Source organism: Nomascus leucogenys, unplaced genomic scaffold (assembly GCF_006542625.1).
Source record: "Nomascus leucogenys isolate Asia unplaced genomic scaffold, Asia_NLE_v1 001557F_32243_qpd_obj, whole genome shotgun sequence".
Lineage (NCBI taxonomy): Eukaryota > Metazoa > Chordata > Mammalia > Primates > Hylobatidae > Nomascus > Nomascus leucogenys.
In genome coordinates this window covers 1-12,667 of record NW_022096046.1, presented here as the reverse complement: position 1 = coordinate 12,667, position 12,667 = coordinate 1, and the positions used below count along the sequence as shown (strand labels likewise).

At 29.9% G+C, this 12,667-nt stretch overlaps 1 pseudogene; it reads right to left on the bottom strand.

Annotated features, from left to right (window-relative positions):
* Positions 1-772: 772 nt before the first annotated feature.
* LOC115833797 lies at positions 773-6,974 on the bottom strand (annotated as a pseudogene).
* Positions 6,975-12,667: the final 5,693 nt, after the last annotated feature.

Sequence of the window (12,667 nt, the reverse complement as noted above, 5' to 3'; positions counted from 1 at the left end):
ATAAACTAAGTTTTTCTTCTTAATTGTTACTTTTTTCTCCTGGTCAGGAAATCTTTCTGTATGAGAATATTTTATTGTGGTCCCTTCACCTTCAGAACATGAATCCATGTGGAAATGCACTGTATATGGTTTGAGGTAGGGGTCAGTATTCAGTTATGTCCATTTGAATATTTAATTGATTCAGCATTGTCCTGATCCCCTTGTAAATTTCACTGTAGAACAGCACTCTAATAATGCATGAGCATTTGAATATAAGATGAGATCTACAAAGACAAGCACAGCATAGGAGGTCAAATAAGATAACCTCAAAGTATAGGTTCATAAATAAAACACATGGATAAGTAGAATATTGTTAGATGAAGAGAAAGAAAATATTTCCAGGTTACCATTGAGTCTTTTTACTCCAAGGTTTTTCATGAAGCCCAAGATCTCTACTTTCTTCCATTGGTTTTAATTTCATTTAGACAACTCTCTTACCTATTATTTCACTTTGTGACATTCAGAAATAATTAAAAACCAGAGAATATATTCTATGCCATACATCATGGGTAATGATTTTCCAAAAATGATTTAAAAAGGAAACAATACACATGGTTTTTTGTGTTTTCACCATATTTAATGAAACACTATAAATGAGTTTTGATGACATTAGAATGCAACTAAAGACATTAAATATAACTGATTTGTCCTGTTTGATGAGGTGCAAAAAAGATGGCTTTCTGGGATAAACAGGTTCCCAGAGCATATAGACACGTTTCTGACTTTTCTCTGGTCAGAAGTGACTACAGCAAAAGATGGGCCTGAGAGGAGGTGAGAAGGAGCAATTAGGGATGGTGTATATCAGGGAACTTTGATCAACGTCAACAAAGCTCATGGTTCTACCTTCACAATCCAGGAATAATCCTACTGTGCTGGTAGGTCTTGGAACATATTGCACCACAAATGGGGAGGTGGTAAAGAGACTGCAGTGAGTGTCCTCCTTAACACATCCAAGAAGAAAGAGTCCCTCCTCTCCATCTATCTTGTCATTCTGTCTCTTCTCTTTCCAATAATTGTTACAGACTCCAAAAGCCCAATTCCAAGAGTCATGCACGTGACCTCCCAATAATATTTGCCAGATGTGAAAGCCTGAGCCCCCCATACAAGAAAACATTCGGATTTTGCAGTGATATCGGGATCATCTTGAGGGTCACATCCAACATTCACGCTTCTCACATCTCCACACAGGAAGATATGACTATTGGCTCTTTCATGCTGCAGAGTAAAATCAACTGCAAAAATAATTTTAAAAAAGCATGGATACATGTAATTATTAGAAATTAGAATTCTTGAGTGAAAAGTTGTTCTACCAAGAATTTACTTTACCAAGAAATTTGAAGTTACAAGGACAGGAGAATTGTGACTAAAACATTTAATAAAGTATAAGGATGATTAATATTCTCTATAGGAAGAACAAAACCCTAAAAATAGACATTGAAAATTTATTGAAAACTTAAAAATTGAGAGTTCAATATAAGACCAGCCTGTTTTAATCCAATCTCCAATGTAAACGTGAAATATTATATGCCTTGAATGCCCTTTAGCTATCAAGCTCATTATTATTAAAATATTTCTTGTTCTTAAATACTAGTGATATAATTTTGGCAAGAATGGGAAGATTTTAGCTTACTCAAGCACTGCTCTAGATAACTGGATACAAGTCCATACGTTCAAATTATAAGTGGTAACTTAAGGCAGATTTTGCAAAATCTTTTACCAGTCACTCTGCGGACATCCCTGCTAGCTCTAGACTGAAACTGAATTTTAGATTTTACTCGTAGCTCTTCATGTTGTAACTAAACTGAAATTATCATTTCTATTTTTACTTCCTATTTACATAATAATTTCTTCTTTCTTTTTACATGCTAAGTCAAATTTTACATTATATCAATAATATATATTTATTATAAGAAAATACAAATACTCCATCAAACTTCAGTGAACGCCATTCTCCAACGAAATGTGTTTAACAATTCAAATGAAATACGGTAATGTAAAATTTTTATGTAAGCTTGGATTATTAAGCTTCCTTCTGAGCATTGTTCCATTTATTCAATTTTTTATTTCTTATGTCATTCCATTTACCCAATATATAACTCTATACATGTGAGCCCAGAACATATTTGTTTTTCACTACGTTTTACTGTTCATGTTATAAATTGGAATATAAATAGAAACACAGATATAAAAGGGTTGCATAGCCATATGGTTCACTTCCTGCTGAAATGAAATGAAGATGTGGTGAAGGGTAAAGTATTACCCCCATGATTCTAACAAGAAGTAATACACTGTGGGAATTCTGCCAATGGGATGACACTTACCTCTGAATCCATTGAGCCTGTCCAGCAGTCCAGTGATGGGCACTGCACTGAGCTCTGGATTCACAGGCTCAGACACTTGCAGCAGCAGAGACTCACACCTGCAACGAGAAAGACACAGTTACCACATCTACAGCCAAAAAAATACATAAAAATCACTACTTTTATTTAAAAGATGTTTCATGAGAATCCCTTTAACCCACACATTTGCTAATTCCAAAATTATCATTTTCTTTTTTGAATTCATTCTTATTCACAGTTCCTGATTTTCAAGCACGATGGAAAAGTCTATCTGAGCGAGAATTCATTTGAATCTTTCTTTGTATTGCTCCAAATTAGTAAGGATCATTAGTCTTAAGACTAGGAGAATATTCAAAAATGAAATTCTGGGTTCCAGACTTCCCCAGAAATTCCTGAAATCATTGTCTGGAAAAGTGGGATTATTTTTAAGACTGCTGCATCTGTTGCTTCCTTCTCAAGGCCGGGGTGTTGAAACTTGCTCCAGGCATGGATATCTGCCTTTCATAGTTGAGCTTCTCTGGAGGCCTACACAGTTCAAACATTCCGAATAGTTTGTTCATCTATTTTTCAGAATTATATATTTAAATATAAACTAGAAATCATCAACACTTTTCACTGCTAAAATACTTTCCCATTTTCTCTCTGGCTTCCCCTGGTTGACTTTGTAGCCATGTAGTAAATGTAATATTTTCTCTTTCAAATATGAAGGCTTTTGAGCAATAAACATGAAATTAGGAATAGAGATGCTCACTTCCTTTATTTTTCTTTCATTTATTTATTTTTGGTTTTCTTTCTTATTTATTTATTTACTTATTTATTTATTTTTGGTTTTGCAGAACTTTCATTGAACTGCTGAAGAAAATCACTGTGTATGGCAACAAAATAGATGTCTACCTGGGGTGGGGGATGGAGAAAATACAACCAGCACAAGGCAGTATCACTATCTGAATCAATTATACCTTCAGTATCAAAGTTCCTGCTTGATATTTGTGGAAACTGAAAGCATCTGCTAAAATCTAGGTATGCACTCACCTGTGTAATATGTCTCCAGAAGCCTGTAAAAAAAAAAAAAAAAAGAAAGGCTTAGTGCTTTCCACAAGATGAATCTTCCACTAAGTTCAGTGTGAGATTTGGAGACAGTTTCTGAAGATATAATTTTCCTACAACGTTCCCTCCTGGAAAGCATTTTCTGTTTCTTTTCTCATGAAAATCCCAGTCTATCATATGTCATGAATTAATGTCCTCATAAAGTCTAAGTCTTGAAGACGTTCTTTTTACAAGTGAAGGGAGAGGAGGCCCACAGAGTCTACGCTCTGCGGTAACCATAAAGAAGCTACTCAGTCATCTTCCCTCAGCCCTGTTACCAAAATGAGTGGACCCCAAAATAATATAGTGTGATCCTAGATTCCCCAACTTCTCCATCATGCCATGTCTCCAAATTGGCCTAAATGCCAATGAATCACTTCTCATTTTATCCACTTTCAAAAATCCTAAATACATCACTGACTTCTGATGGGAAATATTTCTTGGGGCTGTCTGTTACCTTGGCCATTCTACAAAGTTTTGTTGCTGGTGGATAAAGTAGGAGGGATCTTCGGCCTGGTAGAATCACTAGGAGAGGCTATACCCTCCCAACCAAGTGGCATTAGTTATTGAATCGTATTTTTGGAAACAAATCATGGAAGTAAATGGGGAGACGGATTTCAGGAGAGAGGAAAAATACCCATGCATGTGAATGTTCAACATCATGATACCCCATGGTCAGTCCGTACCTGGAGTAGCTCCACATCTGCTTTATGGCACATTTGCTTCAGATCCTCATACATTCCTCTTAAAAGCTCCCTCAAATGTTCCATTCTGGCTTTGCTTTCATTGAGTTGCTGAAAAATGTCCTCGCCTTCCTTTTGCAGCCTCTGCAAGTGATGTTGCTCTTCTTCGTGGAGAAATGCAGGCATCTTCTGATATTCAGCTCTGATTGCTTTTATCCTTAAACTCACATAATCCTGCAGTGACAATTAGTCAAAATAGAAATGTTTTATCCATCTTCTCTTGAATTTCACTGATTCCTCTTAGCATTCTGAACACCCAATGTTTTAATCCTCAATCTTGTCAATTCTCAGATTCCACAAAATTTTATTCCTTTCCTTTTTTTTCTGTACTAGTATCAACATAGTTGTTTCTGCCCAGTTACATTCACCTGATTAATGATAAAATGTTTTCTAAGATAGGTATATAAAAATGGATTTCTCTCTTCCACACCACATTTATAGAAAGAAAACACAGCTCTTGCATGAGAATCAAACTATCGAGTTATATTGACTAGGTAAGAAACCATTATTTCTATTTTGGAGAATTGGGGCAAGTTATGTAAAACCATTATATGAGAAATGATGACATGACCACAGACTAGCATTGTCAACTCAATGCATTTCACCCAGCATAACATATTCTAATAAGGTTTCATTTATTCTCTTCCAAACTCACCCTAATCGGCAACATGGACTTCTTTGTGCTTCCTCAAACCCCCGAATAAATGCATATTAAATATTACTGCCCATGTTGTTTTCTATACCTAGAATTATTTTCATATATATATACACATATTTCTCATATATGTACTCATATATATATTTCTCCAATATAGGTATATATCAATATATGAGGAATATATATTTGTATCTGTGTGTGTGTATATATATATTCCTCATATATATCCATATATATATATATACACCCAGATACACATATATATTCATATATTTATGAGGAAGAGGAAGGCAAACAGGAGGATATATATATTTCCTCCTGATCGATATTTTGTTTCAGTGTGAATTTTTCCATGAGCCTTTTTTCTGACCACCCTATTTAAAACTCAAACCCTCATCCCCAGTCCCTGGCCTCTGTGCTCCTTTTCTACTTTCCTGCTGGATTATTCTCCAATGACACTACTACACTCTAACACATCATGTACTTCACATATCTGCATGGTGACCATTTGCTTTTCTCATTTCCATTGCAAGATTTGTGTGTTTTCTTTCTTCTTTACTCCTTCATTTTCTAAGTTGATATTTGACATAGACTAAGTACTCATAAAATATCTTTCAATTAATATTAGAATAAATTAATGAATTAATATTCGATACCATACCCTCAATATAAACATCCACAAAGAGAAAATCATTTCTAGAATTCTTCTCAAGTCCTTAGAGTTCTCCTTATATTAAATACTAGTTCCCGTATTTCTCACATATTTATATCTTCATCAAGACACAAGTCTACATTTCTCACCACTTTTCCCATTATGTGTTATGACTTATTCAATATTAATTAGTTCTGATATTTCATTTCATGCATTCCCTAAGTTTGCGCGCTTGCTCCTTCCGCCTGAAATTTAGCTCACATTTCAATATACTTGCCCACCAAGATTCAAATTCATACTGACTCAGCCTTAGAAAGGTCACCTGAAATTTCCATGACTGATAAATAACTCTCGTGTCCAGAATTTATCCAGGCAGCCCATTGGGAACAGTGTGAAATGGCCCAGTCTCTTGTATTTGTTGGGGTATTGCTATAGGTTTGTATGGAAACAGAAGAGCATGCTTGGATAACATCTGTGGTCTGATTAGAAATCCTACAGAAGAGTCACACTAACTTACATAAAAAATTAGCGTGTTTTTTTCTCAAGTGTTTTATCCTTGTTTATTGAATTCCAGAAACATTATGGGTTGAGATCAAGTTCCTATTTTAAGAGTCACCCATTTGTTCACTATAAGTTCCTGGAGAAGGTAGAGTAATACGGTACTAACCTTCCAGCATCTGGTTCTGGTGGTTTCCATGCTCAGTTTTCTGTGATTTTCACAAGCTTTTTCCCACAAACACTGCATTTTTTTTAGGAGCTCCTCCTGCAAAAGAGCCATGAATTGAAGCACAAGTGAAGACAATAAAGTATCATTCACACTCTGATATACGAAGGACCCAAAATGAGAGACAAATTCGCCCACAGAAAATAGAGTTTGCTTTGTTTCTCCTCATGTTTGTCAAATCTGAGAGGTGTGAAGTCAAGGAAGCTCATAACAGACATGCTTAAGGGGACACAGAGATGACATCATCCAATCACCAAGGAAATAGACTTACAAGAATTTCATGTGTTCTATGAGAAATAGATCTTCAGAGCATCACTTACCCGGTGTTCCTCAGCAGCCCGTCAATGGGACAGTGTGTGTGATTCCGGTGCTCCTGAGAGTTACTGGAGCACAGCAAACAGAGCAGGCTCTTGTCCACTTCACAGAACATCCTCTTTGTCTCTCCGTGCGTCCCACATATTTGCTCCTCAGAGCTAAGGAATTGCCGGAGACTGGCTTTTCTGGCGATGGAAGCCATCTTCTTCAAAGAAATGTCAGTTTTGAGGTTTCTCTGCCGTGTTGTCTTCTTGCATTTAGAACACTGAGCAAGAACTGCGATGTCTTGCCAGTGGAGGTAGAAACAGGGCCGGCAAAAGCTGTGCCCACAGTCTATGGTGACTGGGTCTATGAAGTAGTTCATGCAGATGGGACAGGTGAGTTCCCTCTGGAAGACTTGCAAGATCCCAGAATTCATGTTTCTGAAGAAGAAAGAGCAGCATGTCATTTTGGGGTCGGGTTGGTGAAGATCTGTGAACCTGTGGTGATATGTGATAGCTATATTTTCTTCTTGACAGTGCTCATTAAAGCAGAACAAACTATTTCCTCTGTAACAAAAATGAAAAATGCATACACAAAGAGAGTCTTTAGGCTTTATAGCCGACACTACTGACTAGATGACTCACAACCTCTTCTACTGCTAGTTCCTGCCCATAGCATAATGCAAATCTGTTCAAAACCCTATTCCCTGGATGTCGATATGGAACTCGGGTTTTAATCTTAAGTGGTCTAGAATAAAACATGCTTGTCCCTATTTCTCTTTCAAATAACTACTGAATGAATATGGGAGAGGAGTAGAAAACCTACGTTGGGGCCGGGCGCGGTGGCTCACGCTTGTAATCCCAGCACTTTGGGAGGCCGAGGCGGGCGGATCACGAGGTCAGGAGATCCAGACCACGGTGAAACTCTGTCTCTACTAAAAATACAAAAAAAATTAGCCGGGTGTGGTGGCGGGTGCCTGTAGTCCCAGCTACTCGGAGAGGCTGAGGCAGGAGAATGGCGTGAACCCGGGAGGCAGCGCTTGCAGTGAGCTGAGATCACGCCACTGCACTCCAGCCTGGGCGACAGAGCCAGAATCTGTCTCAAAAAAAAAAAAAAAAAAAAGAAAACCTACCTTGGGTAACAAAACATGAGAAGATGGTCAGAGAGCTCTATGACATATTTTTAGAGAGAGGGACCCAGAAGCTGGCTGTTTAAAACAAAAACAACCCCACAACAAACCAACCGACCAGATAAACAAAAAGAGAGCAATTAAACCAGTCTAGGATCACTAGGAGATAAAAGAAATAATGAAAAATATTGGGTTTATTTTTCTTATGGCTTAAATTAACTCCTTCTTTGGACCACTCAAACTATGAACCGACATATAGTCAGTTTTTTAAAAACTGAAATATATATAATTATATTACTATGGTATTATGGTTAATTTTAGGTGTTGACTTGACTGGATTAAATAATACATGGAGAATTGGTAAAGTATTTTTTCTGGGTGAGTCTGTGAAGCTGTTTCCAGAGAGACACGTAAGTTGGTGAGCTGAGCGGGGAACAGCAGCCCTCAATGTGGGTGGACACTATCCAATCAGCTGGTAGCTCAGACAGAAGATAAAGGGCAGAGAGAAGGCAGTTTCCTCTCTCTCTCCTGAAGCTGATTCGAACTCAGCCAGGATATTGGAATTTCCACGACACTAGCTTAATGACAGCCTATGTTCAACTTCTCAGATTCCATAATAAAGGGAACAAATTCCCCTAGTAGACTTCCTCTCCTGTACAGTGTCATGTGTAGAGTGATGACAGATACATGATCTGAGAGACACATTAGACAGTTTTGTTATTGTTTGATCATAGGGTATACTTACACAAACGTAGATGGTATAACCTACTACACACCAATGGTATACTGTATAGCATATCCATCCTAGGCTGCAAACCTGTATGGTATACGATAGGAAATTGTATCACAATGGTAAGTATTTTGTGTATATATATATATATATATATACATATATATATACATATAATGTATATATACATATATAAATATATAATATATATATATTTTGTGTGTATATATATAATATATAATTATATATAATATATATTATATATATATATAATATATATTATATATATTTATATTTATATATATTTATATATTTATATTTATATATTTATATATATCTATATAAATTTATATATATTTATATATATTTATTTATATATATCTATATATATTTATATATATCTATATATATTTATATATCTATATATATTTATATATATATCTATATATATTTATATATCTATATATATTTATATATATCTATATATATTTATATATCTATATATTTATATATATCTATATATATTTATATATATCTATATATATTTATATATCTATATATATTTATATATATCTATATATATTTATATATCTATAAATATTTATATATATCTATATATATTTATATATCTATGTATTTATATATATCTATATATATTTATATATATCTATATATATTTATATCAATATAATTATATATATCTACATATTTATACATATTTATATATATTTATATATATCTATATATTTATATATATCTATATATTGCTGTATATCTATATATATTATATATATATATATATTTATATATATCTATATATTTATATATATCTATATATATTTTATATATATTTATATACATTTATATACATCTATATATATTTATATTTTTATATTTACATATTTTTATATATTTATATATTTATATATATTTATATATTTATATATTTATATATTTATATATTTATATATATTTATATATATTTATATATTTGTATATTTATATATATTTATATATTTATATATTTATGTATATTTATATATTTATATATATATTTATATATATTTATATATTTAAATATTTATATATATTTATATATTTAAATATTTATATATATTTATATATTTATATATATTTATATGTATTTGTATATATTTATACATATTTATATATATTTATATATATTTGTACATATTTATACATATTTATACATATTTATATATATTTATATATATTTATACATATTTATATATATATATTTATATATATTTATAGATATTTATAGATATTTGTAGATTTTTATAGATTTAGTATATATTCATATATATTTTATATATAGATATATATTGATATATATTGATATATATTTATATATTTATATGTATATATTTATAAATATTTATATAAATATATATATATTTACATATTTATATATATTTTTATATATTTATGTGTATTTTTATATATTTATATATTTATATGTATTTATATATTTATGTATATTTATATATATATTTATATAGAATTATATATATTTATATATATTTATATATATTTATATATTTATATATATTTACATGTATAGTTATATACTTATACATATTTATTTATTCATATATATTTATATATATTTATAGATATATATAGATATTTATGGATATTTATATATTTATATATTTATATATATTTATATATTTATATACATTTAGATATATGTAGATATATTTATATATTATATATATTTAGATATATGTATATATATTTATATATTTATATATTTAGATATATTTAGATGTATTTAGATATATTTATATATTTATACAATTTAGATATATTGATATATATTTATATATAAATGTTTATATATATTTGTATATATATTTATATATAAATGTTTATATTTATTTATATATTTATATATTTATATATTTATATTATATTTATATATATTTATATATATTTATATATTTATATTTATATTTATATATTTATATATATTTATATATTTATATAACTTTATACATATTTATATATATTTATACATATTTATATAAATTTATATATATTTATATATTTAAACATATTTATATATTTATTTATATATATTTATATGTTTATATATTTATATATATTTATATGTGTTTGTATATATTTATATATATTTATGTATGTTTATATATTATATTTATATATATTTATATATATTTATATATTTATATATTTATATATATTTAGATATATTTATATATTTATATTTATTTATATATATTTATATTATTTATATATATTTATATATTTATATATTTATATTTATTTATATATTTATATATTTATATATATTTATATATATTTATATATATAATTATATTTATATATATATATATAATTATTTATATTTATATATGTTTATATATATAATTATATATAATTATTTATATTTTTATATGTATTTTTATATATATTTATATATATTTATATATAATTATATATATAATTATTTATATTTATATATTTATATATATATTTATATATAATTATATATATAATTATTTATATTTATATATTTATATATATTTATATATTTATATGTATTTATATATTTATATATTTATATATTTTTACATATTTATATATTTATATATATTTTTATATATAAATATATTTTTGTATATTTAAATATAAATATATTTTTATATATATTTATATATTTATATGTATATTTACATATATATTTTTATCTATATTTATATATATTTATATATATTTATAGTTATGTACACATCCTATGTTTCTCTCTCTCTGGAGAACCCTGACCAATACAAACTGTAATCTTTGCTTTGGCAGTTTGAAATCCTTTACCTTACTGTGTTTTATAAAAACACTGCTGAATTTAAGTGCCAAAAGTGAAAATTTAAGAATTGCAAATATTTTTCAGAGGTCATCTGAGCCATTTCAAGGAATTTTTCATATTTTCATCTGAGGTAAGCCTCAATTAAAATAACTAGTATCAAATCATTCCTTATACAATTATCTGCTAAAAAATTGTGTTTTGATTTCTAAGCTAGGGTATTTTGGATAGCATTCTTATTTCCTTTAGTATCACCATTTTTAACTCATCATTGCCTCAGTAACTTAAAATCATGTCTAAATGCTTAAGGTTATGAAAGCACAGCATTTACAGTATTCAATAATTATCTCTTTTTTCTTAATTCAGTGTACCAATATTAGTACATGCAGCACACATATATATGTTTTAATGTGAATTCCATATATTCATGATGCATACAAATCTATTGTGGCAAACACTGGATATCTAAAATTTTTCAAAAATATTTTAAACAGTTTTGGAACACACGAAATGACAACAATTAATAACCTCATGTCATAAAATGAATAGCAATAATAGGAGTTACAAATAAGATCATTAAGTTTAGACAGTTAGATATTTTTATCACTGTAATTTACTATTTGGTAAAGGGAGAGACAAATAATTTTCTCCATATAGGTCGCTCTTACCCCAAGGTTCTCTGAATGTTTCCTGCAGTAATTCTTCCAAAAAAAAAAAAATTCTTTTAAGTACTCCCCAAGATAGGAGCTCATTCCCTGCAGAGTTGACTTTCAGAGGTCACCTGAATGCAGTTAACTCTAAGTGCTGTCCTCCTCTGGAGAAATATGAGCTTGTCTCTTCTACATCCTTTTATGTGAATCTTTGAAGACCACACCCACCTCTTTAGTGATATTTAGGGTATTAAGGAAGGTGGAGACAGAGATGATTAGGCTTATGCAATATTCAGTACACACCTTTTCATCGCTGATTAAATTAGCATCGCACTATCACTGTAAAAACCACTGCCTGAATGAGGCATATCTGTCATCAATCTTATCAGAGTAAACATATGCTAGAAATTATTTAAAATTGATTAATACTGTTTCTTGAGTTTCTTTCAAGGCACAAGCATTCCTCCAAGTGCACATTTATCTATTTATGCCAAAGAAAGTTTCATCCTCTGGAGTGCAGTGGATAATCTTAGCTCACCGCAACCTTGAATTCCAGGGCTCAAGTAATCCTCCCACTTCAGCTTTCAAAGTAAAAAGGACTAGAGTTTATGCCATTACACCTAGCTAATTTTTCATTTATTCATCAAAAATATTTTTAAAATTCTTAGATGATTACATGTGCTACAGTGACCAGGTGGATTAGAATTAGATTGGGTTTAAAATGATGAAAGAATCCGGGAGAAGGGGCAGAGTGTGGGTTGTTAATTAGCAC